This window comes from Dendropsophus ebraccatus, chromosome 14, assembly GCF_027789765.1.
Source record: "Dendropsophus ebraccatus isolate aDenEbr1 chromosome 14, aDenEbr1.pat, whole genome shotgun sequence".
Taxonomy (NCBI): Eukaryota; Metazoa; Chordata; class Amphibia; order Anura; family Hylidae; genus Dendropsophus; species Dendropsophus ebraccatus.
This window is the reverse complement of record NC_091467.1, coordinates 2,674,242-2,698,022: the sequence shown is the minus strand read 5'-3', so window position 1 is coordinate 2,698,022 and position 23,781 is coordinate 2,674,242. Positions and strand designations below refer to the sequence as shown.

Here is a 23,781-nt window from a genome sequence, read left to right as displayed (position 1 = left end):
TCAGTACAGAGGAGGATAATATCATATTACAGAGGGATTTGGAGAAGCTAGAGGCTTGGGCGGAGAAATGGCAAATGAAGTTTAATGTGGATAAATGTAAGGTTATGCATTTGGGCCATAGAAATAATAAGTACAGTTATGTGCTAAATAGTAAAACACTGGGTAACACTACTTCCGAAAAGGACCTGGGGGTATTGGTGGGCAGTAATCTCATCTATAGTAATCCGTGCCAGGCAGCAGCTGCCAAGGCTAATAAAATAATGGGGTGCATCAAAAGAGGTATAGATGCTAAAGATGAGAACATAGTTTTGCCTCTTTATAGATCACTGGTCAGACCACACATGGAATACTGTGTACAGTTTTGGGCACCTGTATATAAGAAGGACACAGCTGAACTGGAGCGGGTGCAGAGGAGGGCAACAAAGGTCATTAAGGGAATGGGTGGGTTACAGGACCAAGACAGGTTATCAAGCTTAAGGTTATTTACGCTAGAAAAAAGACGTCTTAGGGGCGATCTGATCCCAATGTACAAATATATGAATGGACAGTACAGAGATCTTTGTAGTGGTCTTTTTACTCCTAGGTCTGTAACCATGACAAGGGGGCGTCCTCTACATCTAGAGGAAAGAAGATTTCATCATCAGCATCGACGCGGGTTCTTTACTGTACGAGCGGTAAGACTGTGGGACTCTCTGCCACATGATGTTGTCATGGCTGATTCATTATATAAGTACAAGGGAGGCCTGGATGCTTTTCTTGACCAATATAATATCACAAGTTATGGGCATTAGATTTCCGGTGATACGTTAATCCAGGGATTGTTCTGGTTGCCAAATATCCTCCCTGTGGTGGGGTGATTGTTGTCTGCCTCATAGGGGTTTTTGCCTTCCCTGGATCAACACAGTAGGATTTCCCTGGGTTGAACCTGATGGACTCTTGTCTTCTGTCAACCTTATTTACTATGTTACAACATTGGCAGTGTTATATACAGAGCCTGGTTATATACAGCATTGGCAGTGTTATGTACAGAGCCTGGTTATGTACAACATTGGTAGTGTTATATACAGCCTGGTTATATACAACTTTGGCAGTGTTATATACAACATTGGCAGTGTTATATACAGCCTGGTTATATACAGCATTGGCAGTGTTGTATACAGCATGGTTATATACAACATTAGCAGTGTTATATATACAGCCTGGTAATATACAACATTAGCAGTGTTATATAAAGAGCCTGGTTATGTACAACATTGGTACAGCATTGGCAGTGTTATATACAGAGCATGGTTATATACATCATTGGCAGTGTTGTATACAGCATGGTTATATACAACATTGGCAGTGTTATATACAGAGCCTGGTTATATACAACATTGGCAGTGTTATATACAGAGCCTGGTTATATACAACATTGGCAGTGTTATATACAGAGCCTGGTTATATACAACATTGGCAGTGTTATTGCCAGGTGCATAGACATAAAGATCTTTACCTTATGGAACTCTGGAGCAGCAGCATACAATTGTCCATGCGGAAAACATACAGAATCCAGATTTATGCTGCCACCTGCAGTGATCGGCCTTGGGCCTTGTTTATTGTCATTGCAAATGGTGCTTAACAGGAAATTGTCTAAAAGAGTTAATCAGTGGAATTCGTGTATACCTGTAGTGTATAGTTGGTGGAGGTGCTGTATACCTGTAGTGTATTGTTTGGGGGGGTCCTATATACCTGTAGTTTATAGTTATGGAGTCCTGTATACCTGTAGTGTAAAGTTTGGGGGTCCGGTATATCTGTAGTGTATTGTCTGAGGGTCCTGTTTACCTGTAGTGTATAGTTTAGGGGGGGGGGGGTCATCTACCATTTATTTCTTTGGATCTGTTGTGAGGCAGCTGCCCTAGCAACCAATCAGATTCTAGCTTACTGTAAAAATGAAAGTAGTAATCCTATTGGTTGCTAAGGCTCCCAACTGCCATTACTGCAGCTGCAGCACTAATAATATCACCTGTGTGTGCAGTGTGGAGATTCTCCCATTCATCTCTATGGGGCGCTCTTCCCCCTCCTCTCCTGTACATCTGGCGGGGACGGGACCTTCGCTCTAACCTTACCGGGCGCCGAATGTATCTGTGGGCCAAATTTGGGGTCAAAGGGGCTCAGGCGTTCGGAAGTCTATAGAGTACAGACGGACAGACAGACTTTGATTTTTATGATATAGATATACATAGTGTAAGCATAGTATAGTCAGGGGTAATATCTAATACATCCAGGAGGCAGGGGCAGCTCCCTTACCCAGCATACAGAATACAGTAATGTGCAACCTCCGAGGGGAACACCAAGGTAAAAGCATGAGAGAATGTGGCAGATACAGACTACACCTGACAGGGTGACTGCGGGGGAGGGGGCACTATATCCGTCACACAGGCCCGGCTGCCACTCCGATGCATGAGAGATCACTCATATGGCTCCCATAGTCCTCTGCAGTTTATTGGATTATTTTACATTCACCCTTGTTGTTAAAGGGATTGTTCACCACTTTTTTCTTTCAAATCTAATGGTGCCAGAAAGTTATATAAATTTGTAATTTATTCTACTTCTATTAATTTATTCTACTACTATTTGAAAAATTTCAGTCTTCCAGTACTTATCAGCTGCTGCATGTCCTGTGGAAAGTGGTGTAGTCCCTCCCGTGTTCCAATACTTATCAGCTGCTGTATGTCCTGCAGGAAGTGGTGTATTCTCTCCAGTCCGACACAGTGCTCTCTGCTGCCACTTCTGTCCAAGTCAGGAAGTGTCCAGACCAGCAGCAAATCCCCATAGAAAACCTCTCCTGCTCTGGACAGTTCCTGACATGGACAGAGGTGGCAACAGAGAGCAGTGTGTCAGACTGGAGAGAACCACTTCCTTAAGGACATACAGCAGCTGATAAGTACCGGAACACTGGAGAGACTACACCTCTTTCTGCAGGACATGCAGCAGCTGATAAGTACTGGAAGGCTTTTTTAATAGAAGTAAATTACACATTTATGGCACCAGTTGATTTTATAGATAAAAAATTGGTGAATAGCCCCTTTTAATGAGAGAGTACCCCCCTCCCCCTTCCTGTCCCAGACGGCTCTGGGACTCGTTGCACACAATGTGAAGTTCTTATAAACAAAAAAACAAGATTTTAAACAAAAAAAGTATAGTTTGATAAGTTGAAGGTGTTTGAGCTGTGTCTAGTGAGCAGCTTGTAGTGTGGCCCCCCGTGGAGCAGAAGCCACTAGGCCTGTGTGTATATGGGATGTGCTAATGACGTCGGGCACCCCCCCAATTACACATGCAGGACATGAATGGGGACCCTGTTTGCTGTAAATTGGATTTGACGTGAGGCTATCACCAAATTGAATTGACCCGGGCTTCCCAGCCATAAAAGTCTTTTCAGATACAAGTGAGTGATGTTTGGGGTAATGTTAGGAGGCCGTCCAGCATGTGATCAGCCGCTCCTGTGTATGGATACAATCTCAGATGAGGCCATTGTGTGGAGAGCATGATGGACGCCTAGGTCTTCTATGGTAATGGCACGGTGTCAGGTAAGAGAGAAGACGTGAAGCTGTCACAAAGCAGAAAGCCTGCAGTAATGATAAATAAACTATACGATGTATTTACCGCTGCTATTCCAGATATGGCAGCAAAAGGTGGCAGAGGCTGTGTATATATATATATATATATATATATATATATATATATATATATATACTCCCTTGGCCTTTACCAGGTCACCATAAATTAGGATTTACCTGAACCAGCAGCACACCTGCTTAATGTGATCCAGCTAAATGACTATTGATGCCTGAGCGCTGCCGAGAGACATTGTCCTCACAGCTATATAGTATATACTAGTCCTCACAGCTATAGATACAGTATATACATGTCCTCACTGCTATAGATACAGTATATACTACTCCTCACTGCTATAGATACAGTATATACATGTCCTCACTGCTATAGATACAGTATATACTAGTCCTCACTGCTATAGATACAGTATATACATGTCCTCACTGCTATAGATACAGTATATACATGTCCTCACAGCTATAGATACAGTATATACATGTCCTCACTGCTATAGATACAGTATATACATGTCCTCACTGCTATAGATACAGTATATACTAGTCCTCACTGCTATAGATACAGTATATACTACTCACTGCTATAGATACAGTATATACATGTCCTCACTGCTATAGATACAGTATATACTAGTCCTCACTGCTATAGATACAGTATATACATGTCCTCACTGCTATAGATACAGTATATACATGTCCTCACTGCTATAGATACAGTATATACATGTCCTCACAGCTATAGATACAGTATATACATGTCCTCACTGCTATAGATACAGTATATACATGTCCTCACTGCTATAGATACAGTATATACTAGTCCTCACTGCTATAGATACAGTATATACTACTCCTCACTGCTATAGATACAGTATATACATGTCCTCACTGCTATAGATACAGTATATACATGTCCTCACTGCTATAGATACAGTATATACATGTCCTCACAGCTATAGATACAGTATATACATGTCCTCACTGCTATAGATACAGTATATACATGTCCTCACTGCTATAGATACAGTATATACATGTCCTCACTGCTATAGATACAGTATATACTAGTCCTCACTGCTATAGATACAGTATATACTAGTCCTCACTGCTATAGATACAGTATATACATGTCCTCACTGCTATAGATACAGTATATACATGTCCTCACTGCTATAGATACAGTATATACATGTCCTCACTGCTATAGATACAGTATATACATGTCCTCACTGCTATAGATACAGTATATACATGTCCTCACTGCTATAGATACAGTATATACTAGTCCTCACAGCTATAGATACAGTATATACATGTCCTCACTGCTATAGATACAGTATATACATGTCCTCACTGCTATAGATACAGTATATACATGTCCTCACTGCTATAGATACAGTATATACTAGTCCTCACTGCTATAGATACAGTATATACTACTCCTCACTGCTATAGATACAGTATATACATGTCCTCACTGCTATAGATACAGTATATACTAGTCCTCACTGCTATAGATACAGTATATACATGTCCTCACTGCTATAGATACAGTATATACTAGTCCTCACAGCTATAGATACAGTATATACTAGTCCTCACTGCTATAGATACAGTATATACTAGTCCTCACTGCTATAGATACAGTATATACATGTCCTCACTGCTATAGATACAGTATATACTAGTCCTCACTGCTATAGATACAGTATATACTAGTAATACTGTAGTCACTTGTTTTGGGGTGTGAAGTGTCTGTTCATTGTACCGTATTTGCTTCTACCCCATACCCCCTTAGTATTGCACAGATGACAGGAACGATTGGGGCATTAGCTATAAGCTTCAACCATAATAGTAACACTTGTGTGAGGGCTCTTAGCCATCGCCTTATTACAGATCAGTGCTGTACACTAATATCAGCACCATACCCTGCCCATACCATAACCTCATGTCCCTCACATTGTAAGGGGTTTGTGTTGTGTATGATACATGTGTACCCTCTGTTTTCTTGGAAACGTGTATAGAAAAGATAGAGTTGTTAATCTTTAGAATTAGATTTCATTATTTTAGGTGGTTTTATGAAATTTCTTTTGTATTTTAGTCACTGGTTGAGGGCACAGTAAGAGCGGACTGAGGATTCCCCTCCATAAAGGAACCTTTATCTGGAAAGTTCTAGATTCCCCCTGTATTCAAGGTAACCTGTAAGGCCACTTTATATCACATGAAAAATCGCTGACAAAAACACCAGAAAAATCCCAGACAGGAGCAGGTTATGGGGCTTATTCACTATCCCATGTGATAGGACATTAGGTGAGAATAGGACGGTGATTTACATGTCATTCCATGAGAATACATTATGTGCCATTACTCTGTGAAATTACAGAACTTACCATGTGCCATGTACACACCCAGCATCTAGCCCCTTCAGAACTTACCATGTGCCATGTACACACCCAGCATCTAGCCCCTTCAGAACTTACCATGTGCCATGTACACACCCAGCATCTAACCCCTTCAGAACTTACCATGTGCCATGTACACACCCAGCATCTAACCCCTTCAGAACTTACCATGTGCCATGTACACACCCAGCATCTAACCCCTTCAGAACTTACCATGTGCCATGTACACACCCAGCATCTAGCCCCTTCAGAACTTACCATGTGCCATGTACACACCCAGCATCTAACCCCTTCAGAACTTACCATGTGCCATGTACACACCCAGCATCTAGCCCCTTCAGAACTTACCATGTGCCATGTACACACCCAGCATCTAGCCCCTTCAGAACTTACCATGTGCCATGTACACACCCAGCATCTAACCCCTTCAGAACTTACCATGTGCCATGTACACACCCAGCAACTAACCCCTTCAGAACTTACCATGTGCCATGTACACACCCAGCATCTAACCCCTTCAGAACTTACCATGTGCCATGTACACACCCAGCATCTAACCCCTTCAGAACTTACCATGTGCCATGTACACACCCAGCATCTAACCCCTTCAGAACTTACCATGTGCCATGTACACACCCAGCATCTAGCCCCTTCAGAACTTACCATGTGCCATGTACACACCCAGCATCTAGCCCCTTCAGAACTTACCATGTGCCATGTACACACCCAGCATCTAACCCCTTCAGAACTTACCATGTGCCATGTACACACCCAGCAACTAACCCCTTCAGAACTTACCATGTGCCATGTACACACCCAGCATCTAACCCCTTCAGAACTTACCATGTGCCATGTACACACCCAGCATCTAACCCCTTCAGAACTTACCATGTGCCATGTACACACCCAGCATCTAGCCCCTTCAGAACTTACCATGTGCCATGTACACACCCAGCAACTAACCCCTTCAGAACTTACCATGTGCCATGTACACACCCAGCATCTAACCCCTTCAGAACTTACCATGTGCCATGTACACACCCAGCATCTAACCCCTTCAGAACTTACCATGTGCCATGTACACACCCAGCATCTAGCCCCTTCAGAACTTACCATGTGCCATGTACACACCCAGCATCTAGCCCCTTCAGAACTTACCATGTGCCATGTACACACCCAGCATCTAACCCCTTCAGAACTTACCATGTGCCATGTACACACCCAGCATCTAACCCCTTCAGAACTTACCATGTGCCATGTACACACCCAGCATCTAACCCCTTCAGAACTTACCATGTGCCATGTACACACCCAGCATCTAGCCCCTTCAGAACTTACCATGTGCCATGTACACACCCAGCATCTAACCCCTTCAGAACTTACCATGTGCCATGTACACACCCAGCATCTAACCCCTTCAGAACTTACCATGTGCCATGTACACACCCAGCATCTAACCCCTTCAGAACTTACCATGTGCCATGTACACACCCAGCAACTAACCCCTTCAGAACTTACCATGTGCCATGTACACACCCAGCATCTAGCCCCTTCAGAACTTACCATGTGCCATGTACACACCCAGCATCTAACCCCTTCAGAACTTACCATGTGCCATGTACACACCCAGCATCTAACCCCTTCAGAACTTACCATGTGCCATGTACACACCCAGCAACTAACCCCTTCAGAACTTAAGGCCCTATTACACGAAACAGTTATCGGCCGATAATCGCCCCCTGTAATAGAAGGCAACGATCAGCCAACATGAACGATGTCAGCTGATCGTTGCAGTTGTTTGCCTTTCAACATGTTGACAGACAAACGACTGTGAAAGCTGCGATCTGCTGCCGTTGCACAGTGGAATAGGAGGCTGCCGACCGCCGCTATCCTCTATGGGCTGTCCGGGCGATCTAGTGATCAGCCAGGCAGCCTCCCTGCAGTCTCCCCTGAACTTACCTGCTCGATGCCGCCACGTGCAATAGCAGCAGCAGCGAGCAGGGAACGAAGAGCAAACAAGTGCTGACAACTCTCGTTTGCGCCTTTGTCGCCTCGTGTAATAGGGGCTTTACCATGTGTCGTGTACAGTACACACCCAGCAACTTACCCCTTTAGAACGTACCATGTGCCATGTACACACCCAGCAACTTACCCCTTCAGAACCTATATCTTTGCGCTCTTAAAGGTGTATTCCCATCTCAACTCACACTTGTCTCCTCCTCCTTCCCTCCTATCGCTGACAGCTCGTTGTTTAGGTTACCGACCACCACTCTGTTCTAATAGCAGTAGTCTGTCTGGTGTATACAGTACACAGTGTACCATATATACCCTTCCAGTGCCTCTACAGTCTACCCTATATACCCTTCCCCCGTATACTACGAGTGCATTACAGTTTAATAATAACAATAATAATATACAGCTTAAATTCATACTCTGACCAGTCAAACTTTTTCCATTTTGAAACTTTCTAAACTTTTTTTTTTTTTTTGTATACAGTAGGTACACTATAAGATGGCACTGTGTACACCTGAATATGATAACATGTGTAATTACAGTCATTCATTGAGTGTCACCATCTGGAAAAGGGTGTATCTACAATACAGGAGGGTCACAGATGCCCCTGCCCTGCTCTATTGACTGTAAACTGAAGCTTTCTAATGCAGAGAGCAGCAGAACCAGTTATTCATCCTCAACAGCCGCCATGGGATGGAGAATCCTGAGGATGAACCACCTCCTCGTGAATAGTGGAGCAGGATAGAGGGACCTCGCCACCCATCCGTGCAGGGACCTCGCCACCCATCCGTGCAGGGATCACCAAGTCATAAACATTATAGTATAAGGGATTAAAGGGAAAATTCTGGAGTATCCGCAGGATAAGGAACATCTACTGGATCACTTTGGGTTTAGCTGCCGGGATCTCTGCCTGTCTCGACAATGCATTAAAATTGTGACCATGGATGTAAGGTTAATGCTTCATTCATTGTCAATGAGGCCAAGCCCTACACCAGAAAGCCCCTAAGCATTAAGTGTAACTACCCTAGAGGTTAATGGGAGTAGTGTTCACAGCATAGTGCCGCCATCTATCAGCTGCTATAAAGAACCTCACACAGCCATGTATTATCCTGGGATTCCTCTGACCCAGTGAGTTGTTAGATTATCATGTTCGCTCTGCTACATTGTATTACACATCAATATGCCATAATGATAACCCCCCCCCCTGACAAATATTGGGTGGGTCCTCTTTGTCATTTGTTCCCCCGCACCCCATATTCCTGTGATGCCCCTGATCCTGTAAGGTGTGAGGTGCGGCTTTCACAGATCAGATTGAGATCTGGAGGACGAGTCACCATTTTGGTCTCTTTGTCATGTTTCTCATTCCTGAACCATGTCTGCAGTGTGGCCTGCGGGGCACTATCCCCTGCCATTAGGGGGTCCCGCTGCCATGATGGGGGGACTTGGTGTGCACAATGGTTAGGTAGGTGGTCGGTGTCACAGTAACATCAACGTGATGCCAGGTCTCCAGCAGAACATTGCCCATTACACTGCCCCTGCCATCTTGTCTTCTTTCAATGCATCCTGCTGCCATCTCTTGCCCAGGTAAGTGACGCACGCGCACCCGGCCGTCCACATGATGTAATGAGACCCATCAGACCAGACGCTTTCTTCCATTCACCCCCGCTCCTGGTATGATACCCAGTTTATTTAGACACTGAGGCCATTGTCACAGATCATCCGTGTTTTTGCTTCACCTGTCGGTGGTTTTATTGATATGGCTGATCTGATATGTTTCTATGTATACAGGCAGTACAGATGTACACACATGTATAGGAGTCTCCCGTGTCGTCCTTCCTCTTTATCTATAGGAAGTGAAAGCACATGGGCCTCACATGCAGCGGCCTCCACCATCCGCACTCAGCACAACTTCGGCAGCTACATTATAGCAGAAGATCATTTCTTAAATTGTCAAGTGGAACAATGGCGTCCTTTGTGGAGGAATAACCCAAGGAGAATCTTGTGCTTGAGGTTGTCTTTGATGAGTAAATACGCATAAGAGATTACATGTTCCATCCCCCCTCCAGCAAGAATTTCCCTCACTCTTTACTATCCTTCCAGACGCTCTTCTTCTGTACAAGACAAACAGTGTTCCTTGGTTTGTTCTATACACAGAAGGCATCATATGATGGGGATCGGACAAACACCATAGATAATGCATTAATAAGAAATGCACAGGAACAATGCAACGTACTGGAGGAGCCGCAGTGACTGCACATACAGATATACGGAGGGGAATGCATTGGAACAATGCAACGTACTGGAGGAGCCGCAGTGACTGCACATACAGATATACGAAGGGGAATGCACAGGAACAATGCAACGTACTGGAAGAGCCGCAGTGACTGCACATACAGATATACGGAGGGAAATGCACAGGAACAATGCAACGTACTGGAGGAGCCGCAGTGACTGCACATACAGATATACGAAGGGGAATGCACAGGAACAATGCAACGTACTGGAGGAGCCGCAGTGACTGCACATACAGATATACGGAGGGGAATGCACAGGAACAATGCAACGTACTGGAGGAGCCGCAGTGACTGCACATACAGATATACGGAGGGGAATGCATTGGAACAATGTGATAAGTCTAAATTTAGATGTTGACCCCTCTCTATGGAGAAGGGTCATAAAACCCAGGTACAGGATGGTTTTTAAATATATCTAGAGTTGTAACCTGCAGTATTACCAACTCGTCACTTATAAATCACGGACACAGATAAGACATTGTATCATGATTATAAGCCTGGAGAAAATGGCCCAAGTTTTATTATGGTAATCACATTTTATAGACAGAATATGGGGCGGTACTACTCATTCATATGAAATATGTAACATCCAATACAGGAGGGGTTCCAAGTCACAAGACACATACATGTCACACTCTGGTAGGCCAGTCCATATATGGTCAGTAGCATCCTGTACGGCGCAGTCAGGGTAACACAATGTTTTATTATTCAAAAATTGTTTATAGATAAGAGTCTCTCCTTTGTTCCTCCGTTCCTTGGGTATTGTGACTATAAATGATAACTTTCCAGGAGCTGTTCTCATTGACGTGCTGCCAGCATTCCTCTTCTTCATCCAGAACATCTCTCTGTCACCCTCTGATCACTCTCTGATCATCTCCAGTCTCTTCAGAGGGCAGTATATATAGGTGTAGTCATATAGGTACGGTGCAAGTAGGTAAAATCCCAATACCTGGCCTTATCAGTCCCCCATTTGACATCCGTGAAGCCTTGGACTGGAATCACTGTGGTTGGTACATAGCCAGAGGTTCCAAAGATACTGTCTGAGCCGCGGGTTGCTCAGGGGTCACATCTTCTCCAGGGGTGGACCCATCCAACCTCCAGAAATGTCCAGGCGACACAGATTCAAGAGAACCGATAAGAGAAAGAAACATAATCCCGTTAGTCACCTATATGATGGTAGACCTTCTTTTTGTTCGTCGAGGTTTTATATGAGAGAGAATACACATAAACAGTTTTACTGGCAAACAGATCAGTATTATGCATAAGACCACTTGGAAGAGATCCTGAAGGACTCCCATTAGTTTACGGGCATCACCATAGGAGAGACAAAAATAGTACTAAATGTTTTATTGAAAGTTATAGATGGCGGAACAAACTTACAGCAGATGTGGTAGATAGATCTGCAATAACCGAAAGAAAATACTAAACAATTGGTGAGTTTGTATAGTATACGCCAATATACAGCTTAGTTACAACAGAACAAATAAAAGCTTATTATCAATACCCAAACTAATATATGTATATGACAAATACCTCTCCAGATTATATCAGAATAACCAAACCCTATTGTCTCATCACTGTATATAACAGACCTGACTCTATCACAAGGACTCTACCACTCCGGCATCATGTGGGTATTGGAAAGTCACAACAACTAACTTTAAAAAGTTTCTGAAAAGGAAAAGTTTAGATGTGAGCAAATCTTATCTCATGGCAAAAGCAAAATGAAAAGTTGATTGATACATAAACCAAAAACAGCATAACAGGTAAATGCAATAAAATCTCCACAATGTGACCTACTAGGTAACCACTAGATTCACTCATAATAACCAAATAGTGAATTCACAATCGTTAGTATCGGATTCTCAAAATTTTCCACTTCTTTTTAGTCTTTTTACTTCATTTTGTACCTAGAAAAAGTCTTTATGATTAGATCACACAGGACTAATGACTGGTCACATGGTCCCATCTCTTCCTGTACATAATCATATACTGTAATACATAGACCAATAATATGAAGTAATTGGGCGCTTATTACCGACATAATATATGGATCCTACTGAATTGTCTCTTGTCTCACTGAGATCATCACATATTACACATAAAATAACCACCATAGAAATAAAAGCTAAGTATATACCATACATCATTGAAGGTTTCAAACTTCTTTTTATGAGAATAATATATCACATGATCCTTTTTGTAATAGTAGCATTGGTATGGATCCTTTATCCTTAAACCTATCTTTTGACTGACAGGCCTCTTTACAGACACTTATGCCCCTATTCCACGGGTCGTTTTAGAGGAGCAAACGAGCGCTATTAGCGCTCGTTTGCTCCTCGTTCGTCGCTCGCTGCCGCCGCTGTTCAACGTGGCTGCAGCGAGCGGGTGAGTGCGGGAGGGGCTGCGGGGGGGCTGCTCGGAGAATCGCTGATCGTCCGGGCAGCCCATAGGATATAGCAGCGTCTGCTGCCGATGCTCCTATTCAACGGAGCGACGGCAGCAGATCGCTGCTATATCAGTCGCTTGTTTTTCAACATGTTGAAAAACAAGCGACTGCAACGATCAGCCGACATGAACGATGTCGGCTGATCGTTGCACTCTATTCCACGGAACGATTATCGTCCGTAGCGGTCGATATCGTCCGAAAACGAACGATAATCGTTCCGTGGAATAGGGCCATTAGACTCTTGGCCTCAGTTATATATAGGCCACTAGTATCACCTCAGACATTGGCTTTGTTCTCTCCCATAGCTTTGGCTGACCTGTAAAGAAGACATCAGTACAGACAAGGACATACCTATATAGGCCACCTGTGGCAGGTGGATGACGTCCACTTACATTCCTTGAAACGGGCAGGAAGATGACAGACTATGCAGACAGGCACTTTACGGTGTTACTTACAGCAGGTTATGACAGGTGTAGATAATACAGCCGTACACAACCCTCTCTGCTATATTTGTTGTCCCCTGGGCCGCCCAATGTGAGGATACTACATCACATTACACATGGCTTCCTTCTGCTGGTTTTGTCAGATAACTTACAGTGAGATACAAGGCTGCCGGCAAATATTTATTGGACGCCATCTTCACCCTGTACCTCCTCTCCATCCGCTGGTCTCACAGCTTGTTGCTGATTGTCTCTGGAAAAGACTTAAAAACAAACAGATCCACATCTCCCCCTCCATCTGTACACTATGTACGGTTACCTCAGGAAGAGACCGGAAACATCTCCCCATCCACCTATATACTATGTACGGTTACCTCAGGAAGAGACCGGAAACATCTCCCCATCCACCTATATACTATGTACGGTTACCTTAGGAAGAGACCGGAAACATCTCCCCCTCCACCTGTACACTATGTACGGTTACCTCAGGAAGAGACCAGAAACATCTCCCCATCCACCTGTATACTATGTACGGTTACCTCAGGAAGAGACCGGAAACATCTCCCCCTCCACCTGTATACTATGTACGGTTACCTCAGGAAGAGACCGGAAACATCTCCCCATCCACCTGTATACTATGTACGGTTACCTCAGGAAGAGACCGGAAACATCTCCCCATCCCCCTGTACACTATGTACGGTTACCTCAGGAAGAGACCGGAAACATCTCCCCATCCACCTGAATAATATGTACGGTTACCTCAGGAAGAGACCGGAAACATCTCCCCCTCTACCTGTACACTATGTACGGTTACCTCAGGAAGAGACCGGAAACATCTCCCCCTCCACCTGTACACTATGTACGGTTACCTCAGGAAGAGACCGGAAACATCTCCCCATCCACCTGTATACTATGTACGGTTACCTCAGGAAGAGACCGGAAACATCTCCCCCTCCACCTGTATACTATGTACGGTTACCTCAGGAAGAGACCGGAAACATCTCCCCCTCCACCTGTACACTATGTACGGTTACCTCAGGAAGAGACCGGAAACATCTCCCCATCCCCCTGTATACTATGTAGGTTACCTCAGGAAGAGACCGGAAACATCTCCCCATCCACCTGTACACTATGTTCGGTTACCTCAGGAAGAGACCGGAAACATCTCCCCATTCCCTTGTACACTATGTACGGTTACCTCAGGAAGAGACCGGAAACATCTCCCCCTCCACCTGTACACTATGTACGGTTACCTCAGGAAGAGACCGGAAACATCTCCCCATCCACCTGTATACTATGTACGGTTACCTCAGGAAGAGACCGGAAACATCTCCCCATCCACCTGTATACTATGTACGGTTACCTCAGGAAGAGACCGGAAACATCTCCCCATTCCCTTGTACACTATGTACAGTTACCTCAGGAAGAGACCGGAAACATCTCCCCCTCCACCTGTACACTATGAACGGTTACCTCAGGAAGAGACCGGAAACATCTCCCCATCCACCTGTACACTATGTACGGTTACCTCATGAAGAGACCGGAAACATCTCCCCCTCTACCTGTACACTATGTACAGTTACCTCAGGAAGAGACCGGAAACATCTCCCCATCCACCTGTATACTATGTACGGTTACCTCAGGAAGAGACCGGAAACATCTCCCCATCCACCTGTATACTATGTACGGTTACCTCAGGAAGAGACCGGAAACCTCTCCCCATCCTCCTGTACACTATGTACGGTTACCTCAGGAAGAGACCGGAAACATCACCCCCTCCACCTGTATACTATGTACAGTTACCGCAGGCCGGAAACATCTCCCCCTCCCCCTGTACACTATGTACGGTTACCTCAGGAAGAGACCAGAAACATCTCCCCATCCACCTGTACACTATGTACGGTTACCTCAGGAAGAGACCGGAAACATCTCCCCATCCACCTGTACACTATGTACGGTTACCTCAGGAAGAGACCGGAAACCTCTCCCCCTCCACCTGTATACTATGTACGGTTACCTCAGGAAGAGACCGGAAACATCTCCCCATCCACCTGTACACTATGTACGGTTACCTCAGGAAGAGACCGGAAACATCTCCCCATCCACCTGTATACTATGTACGGTTACCTCAGGAAGAGACCGGAAACATCTCCCCATCCACCTGTACACTATGTACGGTTACCTCAGGAAGAGACCGGAAACATCTCCCCATCCACCTGTACACTATGTACGGTTACCTCAGGAAGAGACCGGAAACATCTCCCCATTCCCTTGTACCCTTTGTACAGTTACCTTGGGAAGAGCACAGAAACCACCGCATTGGCAGCTTCATCCATCACCCTTTTGGCATCAGGGTTGGTCTGCGTGAATGTTGCGTCAGTTGCTCTATGGCAGCTTTTCTTTTTTTTTTTTCTTCTACAAGTGTTTTTGGTAAGCCCAGGGATCAAACAAATCTCTAATTTGCCAAGTAACCCATAATAGTGGGCTTCATATAGACATCTGCATAGTCACCTTCAACCATCCTACATGTCTCAGTGATTGTCCTCACCCCCAGCTTATGGCAGGAGCGGTTTCTGCAGTGCAACGTCACTCTGCATGGCGGTCACCATATATCCTTGTGTCGTGTGTCATCCATCTTTGAAAAGTCTGGGATAATCTACAATGAAAACTTTTAAACTTTCATTGATATTTGGGCTTTCAATTACCTTTTTATCTTTCACAATTTAAAATATCAAACACAATAAGTTAAAAGTTGGTACGGTGTTTAAAAAAAATTAAAAACCTCAAAATGGGCTACTCCCATTTCCATTCACCTCTATCCCCTCCCCCATTTGAATCTACATCAAGAGTCAACAGAGATGCTGGATTCAATGCACTTAGCAAAAAATATATATATATTGGGGGGCATAAGGAGTGCAGACTGGAGCCATGGATATGTGTTTGGCTTTACTAGGGATAAGACAATATATATAAAGTCATGAGCTAGTTTGCTATAATCATCACAAAACTGTTAACCCTAAAAATAAAAAATAAAAATAATAAAAAATTATAATAATACATATTACACTCGGCTAGTCCCATTTAACATTCTTTTGCTATAAATCAAATAAAACACACCTTAAAGATGAAATGTAAAAGATACAGTATATAGAATATTCTTTTTATGTGTCAGAACCTGCAGCCTAATTTGTACCATTATTAGCTGAAATGAATCCATTCCTCCAGTAAGCGGCTCCTATCAGTAAGCAGAACGCTCTGGGCCTCACCTCTAACCTTGAGCAGTGAGCATTTAAATCATAGATTACAAGAGGGAAAAAAAAACTTCTTAGAAGTATCATACGTTGGGGACACACAAAGAAAATCTGCTTACAATATATATTGGGATAGATATATCTACAAAAAAAATTTTTTTTTCCCTCCTATAAAGTTACATAGAAATATATTTATTACAGTAGTAAGTTACTACGGGCTCTTATACCATTGGGTTCTTAATAAGTGCACAAAATTCTGCATTTGATCTTTACCGATTATCACTTTTCTCTTGACATTCCTAATAAAACGCGCTTTTTCCCTCTGACTCCTACTGACACTTACGTATAACAATCTTATACACTAAAAGGTCTACTAGACCCGACTCCTTCAAACAGTCTCTATACTTTTCCTTTGAACAAACCTTTGTCTAACTTTCCTAACCATCAGGTAATAACATTCATTAATAAATGTGCAAAACAGTTGTCAAACTCTATCGGAGAGTCCTGTGCCCGCCCCCTTAGTGACACTAAGCAGTATGGGCGGGGGACAGAAATGCCAGGAGTTAAAATGGCCACCGGACTAGATAACTGGATGTAGGGGTGTTGGCTTAGGGCATGGTTTTGAGACGTCACAATTATAATACAGACGTGGATGATATGTGGCAGTGGTTGGCTTTCAGTCGCCATCTTTGAGGGCTGATTACAGAAAAGTGGCGTACATAAATAAATACATGTTTTATGATCGGGACAACAGAAAATGATCAACATTTTGTAACATGTAACATACTTCTAAAGGGGGACACCAATTTAGTAAAACTGGCTGAAATACAACAGTATATAACGTAGGAGCGTACATTACACTAACAGCTCTGATTTTTTTATTTTCTAACTTCACAGAGCTAGTTGATGACCTTCTACAAAAATCATTGTATGCTGCTTCACTATGCAGCCTTCATTAACCCCTCTTCAGCTCTCTCAGCACTGTATCTAGCAATGAGCTGGACTGTTCTCCTTGTCTGAGTACGTGGCATTGTATTTAGACACTTATATGGCACTATACACTATTTGAATTTAGGCTGCCCACTTCAAAAAGGCATTGGTCTTACAATCAGGTCAGGGGCACTTTAAATCAAATTAACTACTTCAACTGACTAAGGGAAGATTCCTGCAGAACAAAGGGTCTATACGCCACCATTGAAGGTAGGTTGGCTTTTTGCAGGGTCTGGGGTTTGTATACGAATAAAAACTGGGTACAATGGTGTAACATAATGATGTGGCTTGGGTCGGCCACACACACTACAATATTCTGTCTTATCTAGATTTTGTTGGTCACCGGCACATGTCCACCCAGCTGGACCTGTGCTTCCCACCCATTATCCTAAATGTTTTCCTTCTGTCTGACCCTCTGGCTCTCATCTCTCTGGGCCCTATTCCACCAAACGATTATCGTTTGCATATCATTAACGATTAACGATCTCAAACGACCACTATTGCGAAAGACCTGAAAACGTTCACTCATTTCCATTGAACGATAATCGTTACTTATGATCGTAATTGCGATAGTTTTTTCTTCGCTATTTATTCGCTATTGCATTTATATCTATTGCGAACGACCGAACGATGTCTTATTCAACGCGAACGATTTGCGAACGAGCAACGATAAAAATAGGTCCAGGTCTTTTAAAGCGATCAACGATTTCTCGTTCGATCGTTAATCGTTAACTGCATTTCAACCGAACGATTATCGTTTAGATTCGAACGATTTAACGATAATCTGAACGATAATCGTCCAGTGGAATAGGGCCCTCTGTCTACTCCACACCCACCCCTCTTAGAACTCTAATCCTTGATTCCCCCTCAGTACTTCGATTGACCCCTAAGGTTCCTGGAAATTCCAAGGACCCATTTGCCCTGCATGTTACATGTAGGTCTGGTTACCTACCCACAAGGAAAAAATAAGTGTGCACAGGAGTGTGAGGGGTTTCCCAGGTGTTGGTCAGAGAGCCAGAGGCTGGTGGGGCTAAGGCATGTATCTGCCTTCATATCAAACCTCCTCAAGATCTCTAGATCTTACACTGCATCTTCTCATGCCCGTCGCTAACTATATCTTAGCTATTCAATTTCCCATAGCCCTCCCATAAAGATGATGAGTTCCTCTTTTTAGTGAACATCTGTCCCATTCTCGCACCCAGCCCTAGGTAGCTTATTGGGGACTCTCCAGACCTATCTAGGTCTTATAGTAGGCTCCTGCTTGCGGCGGGCGGGATGCCTTCCCTCTTTGCCATCCTACTAAGCGGCGAGAATAATCCACGGGTCTACTGATCCATGGCGCCTACATCTTGTACCGAATCGACAGGGCACAAGCAAGGAGTGGAATTAATACAAGTACTATTTCCACTGGTCACCGAACAGATTGTTTTCGCTCCCGTAACCCGTTCATACAGAGTCTATGCGCCTACTGTCCGTGACCTTGCAGCTGTTCTCGATGTTATGCTGTATTACAAGGGTTAAGCATTAATCACAGCCTCCCCATAAGGATGTAGAAGTGATCATGTTCGGCAATCCCTTTTCTTATTTCAGCATAAATACAGCAACAGCTTATCTCAATCATTGGCGGTGTTTGGCACCAAGCACCCTACATGCAGCAGCACTGACAGGGCAGGAGACATTGGCCCCCTTCCTGTCAGTCACTCTTGTGGCCGCAGGAAGTGTTTTCCCTGCGGTCACAAGTGGCAGCTTTGTCCTTGTGGTGTCGGTGCTCCAGTGACATTACTGGAGCATCGGCGCCAGCACAAGGGGAGCGCGGCCACAAGAGTGAAGAGAAGAGGAGACGCCCGGACCCAGGTGAGTATAAGTGTTTGTTTTATTGTGTTATATACTAGATGGGAGGGGGAGCACACATCGGGTGTCTATATAAATGGGGGGAGCACACAGGGGGGCTATATAACAGGGGGAGCACACAGGGGGGCTATAGACTACTGGGGCTTCACAGGGGGTCTATATACAACTGGGGCAGCACACAGGAGGTCTATATACTTCTGGGGTCTATATAATACTGGCGGTAGTGCACAAGGGGTATATACTAATGGGGGTAGCACACAGTGGTCTATTGTGGAGCGCGTGTTGGGGGGGGGGGGGGCAGACATAACTTTGCTTGGGGCCCCAGAAATGCCAAGACCGTCCCTGATCTCAATCACACAACAGTTTGTGACGGCAATGCAGCACTTTAACCTTGTCCTATCCTGGGTTACAGAGTTCTTTGTCTAACAATTAGATCCAGCATTACAGACAGGTGTGATGGGAATCTAATTAGATCCGTTCCTCTGAGGCACAGATAGTATGGAAAAGGAAGTTTTTCTTACGTACTGAAGGAGCCGCAGTGACTACACATACAGATATATACAGAAGAAATGTGGGACTACAGTACTGCTTTCTATATACTGTGCAGTTATATACAACTATATACTGTTGTTCACTGTGAGGAAATGCAGAAGCCTCTGTCCCCTGTATGTCACATACCTCCAGACCCTGCTGTATAACTCTATATACCTCCAGACCCTGCTGTATAGCTCTATATACCTCCAGACCCTGCTGTATAACTCTATATACCTCCAGACCCTGCTGTATAACTCTATATACCTCCAGACCCTGCTATATAACTCTATATACCTCCAGACCCTGCTGTATAACTCTATATACCTCCAGACCCTGCTGTATAACTCTATATACCTCCAGACCCTGCTGTATAACTCTATATACCTCCAGACCCTGCTGTATAACTCTATATACCTCCAGACCCTGCTGTATAACTCTATATACCTCCAGACCCTGCTGTATAACTCTATATACCTCCAGACCCTGCTGTATAACTCTATATACCTCCAGACCCTGCTGTATAACTCTATGTACCTCCAGACCCTGCTGTATAACTCTATATACCTCCAGACCTTTCTCCATAATAAATCAGTAGGATTGTTTGGTTTGGGGGCTGCTGTCTGTAGAGAGGGGCAGTAACATATCCCTGTATATATTCTAGATGGGTATATCCTCCTGACACACTCGCTGGCCGGCTCTCCCACAATCCCGCTTTTGTTCTTCATTAAGGAACAGGACTGTGCAGCCAGAGGGGTGAATGGCGGAGTCCTGCTGCTCCTCATTGTCTCCCAGCACATCTGTTCTGTAATGTCTGCTTGTGGTGACTCAGGAAGAACAGGTTCTCTGGAAATCTTCCTCCATCCACTACACTGTCCTCCGACAAATCCCTGCACCCATCCATAGTGTATACACATCTACAGACAGAGAAAGGGAAAGAAAATCTATCTATCTATCTATCTATCTATCTATCTCTTATCTATCTATCTATCTATCTCCTATCTATCTATCTCCTATCTATCTATCTATCTATCTATCTATCTATCTATCCATTATCTATCTATCTATCTATCTATCTATCTATCTCCTATCTATCTATCTCCTATCTATCTCCTATCTATCTCCTATCTATCTATCTCCTATCTATCTATCTCCTATCTATCTATCTCCTATCTATCTATCTCCTATCTATCTATCTATCTATCTATCTATCTATCTATCTATCTATCTATCTATCTATCTATCTCCTATCTATCTCCTATCTATCTATCTATCTATCTCCTATCTATCTATCTATCTATCTCCTATCTATCTATCTATCTATCTATCTATCTCCTATCTATCTATCTATCTATCTATCTATCTATCTATCTATCTCCTATCTATCTCCTATCTATCTATCTATCTATCTATCTATCTATCTATCTATCTATCTATCTCCTATCTATCTATCTATCTATCTATCTATCTATCTATCTATCTATCTATCTATCTATCTCCTATCTATCTATCTATCTATCTCCTATCTATCTATCTCCTATCTATCTATCTATCTATCTCCTATCTATCTATCTATCTATCTATCTATCTATCTATCTCCTATCTATCTATCTATCTATCTATCTCCTATCTATCTATCTCCTATCTATCTATCTCCTATCTATCTATCTCCTATCTATCTATCTATCTATCTATCTATCTATCTATCTATCTATCTCCTATCTATCTATCTATCTATCTATCTATCTCCTATCTATCTCCTATCTATCTATCTATCTATCTATCTATCTATCTATCTATCTATCTATCTATCTATCTATCTCCTATCTATCTATCTCCTATCTATCTCCTATCTATCTATCTCCTATCTATCTATCTATCTATCTATCTATCTATCTATCTCTTATCTATCTATCTATCTATCTATCTATCTATCTATCTCCTATCTATCTATCTATCTATCTCCTATCTATCTATCTATCTATCTATCTATCTATCTATCTATCTCCTATCTATCTACTATCTATCTATCTCCTATCTATCTATCTATCTATCTATCTCATATCTATCTATCTATCTATCTATCTATCTATCTATCTATCTCCTATCTATCTATCTCCTATCTATCTATCTATCTATCTATCTATCTCCTATCTATCTATCTATCTATCTATCTATCTCCTATCTATCTACTATCTATCTATCTCCTATCTATCTATCTCCTATTTATCTATCTATCTATCTATCTATCTATCTATCTATCTATCTATCTCCTATCTATCTATCTCCTATCTATCTATCTATCTATCTATCTATCTATCTCCTATCTATCTATCTCCTATCTATCTATCTATCTATCTATCTATCTATCTATCTCCTATCTATCTATCTATCTATCTATCTCCTATCTATCTATCTATCTATCTATCTATCTCCTATCTATCTATCTATCTATCTATCTATCTATCTCCTATCTATCTATCTCCTATCTATCTATCTATCTATCTATCTATCTATCTATCTATATATCTCCTATCTATCTATCTATCTATCTATCTCCTATCTATCTCCTATCTATCTATCTATCTATCTATCTATCTATCTATCTATCTATCTATCTATCTATCTCCTATCTATCTATCTATCTATCTATCTATCTATCTATCTCCTATCTATCTCCTATCTATCTATCTATCTATCTATCTATCTATCTTCTATCTATCTATCTATCTATCTATCTATCTATCTATCTATCTCCTATCTCCTATCTATCTCCTATCTATCTATCTATCTATCTATCTATCTCCTATCTATCTATCTATCTATCTATCTCCTATCTATCTATCTATCTATCTATCTATCTCCTATCTATCTATCTATATATCTATCTATCTCCTATCTATCTATCTATCTATCTATCTATCTATCTATCTATCTATCTATCTATCTCCTATCTATCTATCTATCTATCTCCTATCTATCTATCTATCTATCTATCTCCTATCTATCTATCTATCTCCTATCTATCTATCTATCTATCTATCTATCTATCTATCTCCTATCTATCTCCTATCTATCTATCTATCTATCTATCTATCTATCTATCTATCTCCTATCTATCTATCTATCTATCTATCTCCTATCTATCTATCTATCTATCTATCTATCTATCTATCTCCTATCTTTCTATCTATCTATCTCCTATCTATCTCCTATCTATCTATCTCCTATCTATCTATCTATCTATCTATCTATCTATCTATCTATCTCCTATCTATCTATCTATCTATCTATCTCCTATCTATCTATCTATCTCCTATCTATCTATCTATCTATCTATCTATCTATCTATCTCCTATCTATCTCCTATCTATCTATCTATCTATCTATCTATCTATCTATCTATCTATCTATCTCCTATCTATCTATCTATCTATCTATCTCCTATCTATCTATCTATCTATCTATCTATCTATCTATCTCCTATCTTTCTATCTATCTATCTCCTATCTATCTCCTATCTATCTATCTCCTATCTATCTATCTATCTATCTATCTATCTATCTATCTATCTATCTATCTCCTACCTATCTATCTATCTATCTATCTATCTATCTCCTATCTATCTATCTATCTATCTCCTATCTATCTCCTATCTATCTATCTATCTATCTATCTATCTATCTATCTATCTATCTCCTATCTATCCATCTATCTCCTATCTATCTATCAATCTATCTATCTATCTATCTATCTATCTATCTATCTATCTATCTATCTATCTATCGTGGATTCCCCACCAATACCAACCCGGAGGTGGATCCCTTACTGATAGTGACCCGAGGTGGAGCTCATTCTCAGCATTGTACGTCCAGAGAACAAAAGCCCAAAAACTTCAATCCAAAAAATGTAAAATTTTTCCGTAGTTTATGCAAACTTACATTAT

General features: G+C 42.3%; 1 long non-coding RNA gene across 2 annotated transcripts in view; it reads left to right on the top strand.

The window, feature by feature from the left end:
• The window catches only part of LOC138773001 (uncharacterized), a 126,087-nt gene that overhangs the window by 27,245 nt on the left and 75,061 nt on the right, over positions 1-23,781 (top strand). The window lies entirely within an intron of this gene.